Source organism: Cucurbita pepo, chromosome 12 (genome assembly GCF_057944985.1).
Source record: "Cucurbita pepo subsp. pepo isolate OVF chromosome 12, ASM5794498v1, whole genome shotgun sequence".
In the NCBI taxonomy this organism is placed as follows: Eukaryota; Viridiplantae; Streptophyta; class Magnoliopsida; order Cucurbitales; family Cucurbitaceae; genus Cucurbita; species Cucurbita pepo.
In genome coordinates, this window is record NC_141809.1 from 7,064,235 (window position 1) to 7,070,453 (window position 6,219).

Here is a 6,219-nt window from a genome sequence, read left to right on the forward strand (position 1 = left end):
TATAAGAAAGAGAGGACCAATTCATCTTAGGATCATGTATTCATGATACGTAGATGTACGTCATAGAGACTAGTAAAGAGTTAACCAATTCATCTTGGGATCATGTATAAAACTGTGATTGATAAATACGATTTGGGGAGCCAAGTGATGAGATATGATGTAACGCCCCAAAAAAATAAAGGAAATTAGCTCCAAAAATAACAAGCGCCCCATGTAAGATCCAAAGGATTCAAGAACTTGAAATTAAGAGGATCAAGCAAGTATGCTCTAGACATTTTTCAAAGAAATTCAACATCTCAAGACTTGTTTACTCTAGAAATTCCTTATCAAAGATTTAGGGAATTTGTAATATATTATAGGCATTGAATTTTCTAGGTCTAGAAAAGAAATTTTTATCTCTCAAAGGAAGTATGCTCTACACATTTTTCAAGACACAGGTCTTACAGGAGCACATCCAGAAAGATTTCCTATGGAGCATAATCTGAAACTTTCTTTAACAGAAGGGGAGAAGTTGAATGATCCAAGTAAATACAGATGGTTGATTGGCAGATTAATATATTTATCCGTTACTAGGCCTGACATAGTGTATTCAGTTCGTGTGCTTAGTCAATTTATGCATGAACCAAGAAAACCACATTGGGAGGCAACTCTTCGAGTTCTGAGATACATCAAAGGTATTCCTGGTCAAGGACTTGTACTACCATCTGAAAACAACTTAAGATTACAAGCATATTGCGATTCAGACTGGGGCGGTTGTTGAACTTCCAGACCATTAATTTCTAGGTTCTGCATTTTCCTTGGAAATTCAATTATTCCTTGGAAGTCTAAAAAGCAAACCAATGTGTCCAGATCATCAGCAGAAGCCGAGTGTCGAGCTGTGGCAAATACTTGTTTAGAGTTAGCTTGGTTAAGATACATTCTTCAAGACTTGAAAGTTCCACTGTCCGAACCAGCATTATTGTATTGTGATAATCAAGCATCATTACAGATAGCAGCCAATCCAGTTTTTCATAAATGTACGAAACACATAGAAATAGATTGTCATATAGTTCGAGAAAAATTACAAGCTAGAATCATCAAACCATGGTCGAGAAAAAACTTCAACTTATAAGAGATTTGGGAACTGCGACAACAATAGTATCCCACAAATCAGGTAAAGAGTACATCAAAATCAGTTCTTTAATTTCATCTTCAAAAATTAATTTTCATTGAATTTAGTTGACTTAAACTCATATTGAATTCATTATATGATCCACAACTGGAACTACCTTTAGACATTTATAGATTGAAAAATCTCCTCATCAAATACACCTTGTTCATACCCAACGGTTTTTCGTACCTATTCAATAGCGCCTTCAATAGAATTTACGTTGTCTTCTCCTTGATAATGTTAAACGCCACATTTTTGGACAGTGTCAACCAAATTAACCCTAAGGCCTGCCGATCCTTGAGCTTTCCCTGCTCTGTGGTTATGATATTTGGTTTCACCCCTATAGGGATTCATGAAGATCTTTTTGGTACAGAAAATCTTCCATCTGCATCTTCTAGAAACCAAATCGGATTGATCAAACTTCTCAATTCTAATCTTTGAGCTTCATCTTCACAGATGTTATAACCAAGATCAAATTTGAGTCATATATAATTATGGGTCTGTCATGTTTTCATTCTGCGTCTGTCATGTTTTCAGGCATCTCCTCTACGAGAGAAGCAGGAAGGTCTTGCATGGCTAGCAAATCAGTAACTTCGCCTTGCCAAACACAAAAATTATTGATTCCATCAAAATTTTCTACTTCAAGATTAGAACTCAAAATTCTCGATTCATGTTCTGATTTAATATCAGAAGACTCTGCCATTTGTAACAAGTAATTTGGATGAAAGTAGAAAAACACAATTCTTGAAAATTGATTTTCAAGAAGATAAGCACGATTGTGAGCAGGTTTCATGGTTGATGGGGGTCAAAACTTTTAGAATTCCCAAAATACGACAACCACGCTTTTATTCCACTTGTTGTGTGCCGAAATGCTCCACAAAAATATGATACCAATTGTTGTACCAATAGTGGAAGCAAGATCGAAAATGGCTTTAATCTTATATTATAATAAAGTTAATTGTGGCTTTTGTTGGGGTTCAAGTTGTTACAAGAATTCAACATATAAACAGGTACCTACGACATATAACGTTCATGTTGTAAATGGACATTTGGGGAACGACCCTCTTTTGTTGACGGAAAGAAATATTCTCTATACTATTTAATGTACTAGCTCACAATCATGGAGAATACGTACTAAATGGCAATAATGCTCTAAACGGGTGCTCTAACCAACTGAGCTACTAGAGCTACTTGAAACAAAAAACATAACAATTCTTAAATCACCAAACGAATAAACACCCAAGCTAGTGTATCATAAAATACAAACCAAAAGACATATTTATATGAATGAGAAAAATAAGCAAAATACTAATTTGTCTTTATAATGTAAACCCAAATCAAATAAAATTGTATTACGAAATAGATATGTTATGAAACTCTTGAAATTCGATCTAATATTACTGTTGAAGAACAAGATGTTTAGATCTAAATTATCCAAGAAACCACAAAACGATAAGCAATCAATCCAAGAGAAAGTTTTTGAACCGATTACCTCAATTATCAAGATAAAGAGTAAAAAGAAAAGAAAAAAAACTCATTTATAAACTCATGATTCGAATCGCTTCACAGAATAACTCGGTCAAGACTACTTGCATAACTCTAGCACGTAAATCTAAACACAAGAAATGCAAAAGAACAAGTTCATGGGTAAAGAAGCATACTATTCAACTCTCATTCTAATATCCAAAATCTTTGTACCATAATAATAACATAAATGACTATTTATAACCTTGAAAATAAACCTTTAAAGTAATATATAGTCTATTGAAATGTTGTAAATGTCTTGTCCATCAATACCATAACGACCATTAATTAATTTTAACTTAAAATTTTAATATAATATTCTAAAGTGAAAAAAATACTATAAAACATCTCTAAATTCAAACACGTAACCTACAATCTTATTATCCACCAAGAAGTTTTTGTGGCATAATTAAGACACATTATTCGTTCATTCTCCCATTCTTCAAGAGGATTCGTCATCGAATTCAATTGATTTCCTTGTAATGCAAACTTAAAATTATTTTCATTCCGTGGTTTTAATCTTGTTGAGGTCTTCCCTTTTATCTTTAGGTCATGCATGGATGTAAAAGTGAAATGGGAGTGCAGCTTCCTGTGCAGCCCATTGGTCTTATTTTTTTCCATGAGTTAGATATTGGCACGAGTTGAAATTAATTATTCAAACTTGCTTTATAATAAGCATTTTAATTTTCTGCAAGAATTCAATCGAAAAGGTAGATACACTTAGTTTGAGTGCTCTCCTTGGAAAGAAAATTCTTTTACTTCCAAGTTTCTGTATATGTACCTTTTGTATACAAAACATTGTTCTCCTAAAAAACTAGAATCATCTTTCTTTTTAATCTCTCTACCCACGTCAAATATTTCTTTTTATTTTTCATTTTCTTCACTTTTTGTCTCTAATGGCCATTGAGCAACATATAATTTGTCTCTAATGGCCATTGAGCAACATATATGTACCTTTTGTATACTGTGTTTGCTGGCCTACCTAGAACCTAAAGCTACTAAGAACCCAAAATCAATAAGAAAGCTAAGTCAAGACTAAAATAATGTGTTATCTTCCACTTAAAATAGCATTTTTTTATGTTTTATTGCCTATCGTGGGGTGGGTTTTGCATGTTATGTTTTGTTGCCCGGGTTAAGTTGTGTTGCCTATCGTGGTTTTTTATAGTGGGCTAAGTTGTTACAAGAACTACATTGTATTTTTTTGGTGGGCTCAACAAAGCAACCTCGGGTTGGGCTGGTTGATGCATACAGATGGAACTTCGAGGAAAGAAGATGGATAATCCTTGTTTCTAGACCGAATAAATTCAATGTATCATTCTAGACCAACCAGACCTAAACAACTAATTGCCCACAATTGTGGGGAGCAAGGTCTATTGGAAACATACTAGAGGGCAATAATACTCTTGTTGAGAGTTGAACTCAAGACCTCCCGCTTACTAAACGGGTGCTCTAACCAACTGAGCTACAAAAGCTACTTGAAACTAAAAACATATTAATTCATGAATCGCCAAAACTAATAAACACCCAAGCAACTAGGGAAGAGAACAGAAAAGACTACTACAATACACTGTACATAGAATTGTATCATAAAATACAAACCAAAGAGACATATTTATAGGAATGAGAAAAATAAGCAAAATACTAATTTGTCTTTATAATGTAAACCCAAATCAAATAAAATTGTATTATAAAATAGATATGTTGTGAAACTCTTGGAATTCAATCTAATATTATCCAAGAAACCCCAAAACGATAAGGATAAAGAGAAAAGAAAAAACTCGTTTATAAACTCATGATCCACCAAGAAGTTTTTGTGGCATAATTAAGACACCTTATTTCGTTCATTCTCCCCTCTATCATCATTTGAAATACATATTATGTATCCTACCTAGAACCTAAAGCTTTGGTAAAATTTTAGAATTCAGTCTAACAACATTGAATTTATTTATGCTCTTGTTGAGAGTTGAACTCAAGATCTCTCGCTTACGAAACAAGTGCTCTAACTAACTGAGTTACGAGTGCCACTTGAAAAAAATACGTATCGAAGACTAAAACGACAACCAAACAAATACTCGAACACTAAATCTTAGGTTTTTTATTCCATGTTAACTTTATGAAAGGAAAAAAGAAAAACGACTAGGATATACATTGTATGTAAAATTGTATTATGAAATACATACCTAAGAGACCTATTTTGTTACACCCCGAATTTTGAGGCATCGAAAGATCGAGAGTGACTCAAATACACTATGCAATGCATGAAAATGAAAGAACAACTAACAGAAAAAACAGTTACAAAAAAATTTGTGCGAGTTTAAAACTTTACAAGCAATGTGATAAACTCGAAGCAAGAATCAAAATGTATATTTACATATGCCTAGTTCATGTAACGAGTGAACAAGATTGGGGGAACATTGAAGAGTTCGTTCCCTTCCATTGGTATAGAGCCTGTTGATTTTTATTTTGAATTAAAAGTAGTATAGTGGGTATTTGATTTCTCATATATAAGATATATGTAATATTGTTTTGTAAAACCACTCTCACTTTATAATGTTGTTTACTGTTGAGACTGATTTTCTTTTCATTCGATAAGCTAGGTAACTCGATTTTAATCCTGAGCTAACCATAAACTCCTGTTTATTCGGAATTATCCTTAGATTTGCATGGGTGAGAGTGGCTCTAGTTCGCCGACTCAATAGGCCTCCCATTTCAGGGGTAAGACTGGGTGAATGGCTAAGGACGAGGGGTGCAAGATGGAATTCACTCCTACCCACTTTCAGGGATAGAAGAGAGGTAGTTCCCTTAAGCACTAACTCCAGGTCTTGAACAAGGGGCCCCACCCTCTCATTGGCCTGAGAGGGATTTGGTTTACTTGTTGGACCACAAACCAATTGTTCATTAGAGGATCAGTGAGACATAAGGAACAAGAAGTAACTTTAGGGGTAAAACGGTAAATTGACCCAGCTCTAGTTATGAACAACCTGTGAAGGATCGACTTACTAATCATGGTTATATCAAATGGACAGAAATATATCTATAGTGAGGGGAGTGCCACTACTAGTCTATAGTGGAGTGTCCTAGTAGTTAACGAGTGTTGGTTAACATGGTTAATGAGTTTAACCGGTTAATCTTGGATCGTTGGAGCCCATGATCTATAGGTCCATTAGGTCCCTCTGCTAGCTCATATCGGACTAAACCATAGAACAATGTGACGAGTGAGTTCGAAGTGTTCGAATTCAAATTAGGGAATATACGCTACATATATACGATATATTTAACCGCATTTTTGTTTTATTTAGGAATTAAACAAAAAGAGAGAATCTGAGATATTTAAATAAGATTTAAATATCTTAATCAAATTATGTGTCGGAATTGATTGGGATTGGCATTTGAATTAATATTAAATATTAATTAAATAGTTTAATTAATCATTTAAGGTTACTTTAATTTGAAATTAATTATTCAAATTAATTGTTGAATTAAAATGAAGAAATGTAAAATGTTGACTTCATTTAATCGAAAAATCCATGTTAGTGGAATTTTGA

At 33.6% G+C, this 6,219-nt stretch overlaps 1 non-coding gene across 1 annotated transcript; it reads right to left on the minus strand.

Moving 5' to 3' along the window:
• Positions 1-4,072: 4,072 nt before the first annotated feature.
• On the minus strand, positions 4,073-4,146 carry TRNAT-AGU (transfer RNA threonine (anticodon AGU)). The gene has a single exon. It is a non-coding gene; the product is annotated as a tRNA-Thr (tRNA).
• Positions 4,147-6,219: the final 2,073 nt, after the last annotated feature.